The sequence below is a fragment of the Elephantulus edwardii genome, unplaced genomic scaffold (genome assembly GCF_000299155.1).
Source record: "Elephantulus edwardii isolate Elephantulus edwardi_28Jun2011 unplaced genomic scaffold, EleEdw1.0 scaffold00465, whole genome shotgun sequence".
Classification (NCBI taxonomy): Eukaryota; Metazoa; Chordata; class Mammalia; order Macroscelidea; family Macroscelididae; genus Elephantulus; species Elephantulus edwardii.
Window position 1 is genome coordinate 525515 of NW_006400215.1, and position 1704 is coordinate 527218.

Sequence of the window (1704 nt, forward strand, 5' to 3'; positions counted from 1 at the left end):
AAGGAAGAAGAACGAACTAGGGAGGAGGGTAGAGAAAACAGTGCAACAATGAATGAATGAGAACCCAAAATCTCTGCAAATGTTCATTAAAACGAAAAAAAATTAATAATAATTAAAAAAAAAAATCCTAACCTCCAAGGAAAGACTTGGTTTCACCCTCTCCAAAACAGACCTATTTGTTTTCATGGCAGCCATGGTATGTTCAAGACTCTTCTCAAGCACCACAATTCAAAGGCATCAATTCTTCGTCTGTCATCCTTAGTCATCATCCAGCTCTCTGATGCATAGTGAATAACTGTGAACACCATCAACTGGATTAGGTTAACTTAGTCTCCAGACAGACACTGTCGTTTCTCAGTACTGTGTAGAGGTCCCTGACATAACATTTACCTAATACAATTTGTCTTTTGATTTCCTGGCTGCTGGTGCAAAGAGTGTTGATTGTGGAGCCGAGCAAGCTGTAATTGCCAACAACCGCAATCTCTTCTTCATCCATAATAGTGCTGCCAATTGGCCCAATGGTGAGAATCTTTGTCTTTTTGATGTTGAGCTTCAATCCATATTGAAGACTACTGTCCTTGACTTTCTGCAGAAAGGGCTTCAGGTCCGCCTCAAGCAAGGTTGTCTTATCTGCATAACATAGTTTGTTAGTGAGTCTCCCTCCAATTCTGATACCACATTCCTCCTCATAAAGCCCAGCTTCCCAAATGATCTCTTCTGCATACAGATTGAAAAGGTATGGAGACAAGACACATCCCTGATGCATTCCTTTCCTGATTTTGAACCATGCACTGTTTCCTTGCTCTGTTATGAGAACTATTTCCTGGACAAAGTATAGGTTTCACATAGCACAATCAAGTGTTCAGGGGTTCCCATGTTCCTCAAGGTCAGCCACAATTTGTTGTGATCAACAGTCAAATGTCTTTGCATAGTCAACAAAACACACATAGCCATTCCTCTGGTAACTCTTTGCTTTCTGTCAAGATCCATCAGACACTGGTGATAATGTCCCTAGTACCATGGCCTCTTCTAAAGCCAGCTTGTATTTCTGGTAGTTCTCTGTCAATGTAGGAATAAATACGGATCTCTTTCAGTCAGTTGGCCAGGTAGTTGTTCTCCAGATTTCTTGACACAACCTGGTGAGCATGTCAGGGCAGCCTCGGTTTTTGAAATATTTCAAATCGTATTCCGTCAATTCCTGGGGCTTTATTTTTTGCCAAGTCCTTCTTCCAAGTCCTGAATTCCTCCTTTATTTCTTACTAGTTTATTCACAAAATTCTAATACAAATTTGAACAAATTCTTTCAATTTCCCTCACACCCCCCCCAACAAATTGTACAATACAATAATTAATCCCCTCTTCCCCCTGTACATCCACATACCTCTGCTTCCAGCCTCTCCCACCCCTCTTGGATCCTTATACTCATTCTACATAAAGCTGTTCTACAATATTTATCCTTGTGGGACTGACTTAGTTCACTCAGCATAGTGCTCTCCAGTCCCTCTCAAGTTAGGCAATAATTTACAAAGTTAACCACTGTGTAAGGCAGTATGGTGCTTTCTCAAAAAGTTGCAAATAGGGATACCATTTGACCCAGCAATTCCATTACTGGGAATATACCCCAAAGAGACCATAACTGACATCCAAGCAGATATATGCACACCCATGTTTATTGTGGCTTTGTTCACAATAGCAAGGAGTTGG

The 1704-nt window shown here is 40.8% G+C and overlaps 1 protein-coding gene across 1 annotated transcript in view; it reads right to left on the reverse strand.

Moving 5' to 3' along the window:
• DDX43 (DEAD (Asp-Glu-Ala-Asp) box polypeptide 43) overlaps nucleotides 1–1704 on the reverse strand; it is a 73857-nt gene that overhangs the window by 24503 nt on the left and 47650 nt on the right. The gene's annotated exons all lie outside the window — the stretch shown is intronic.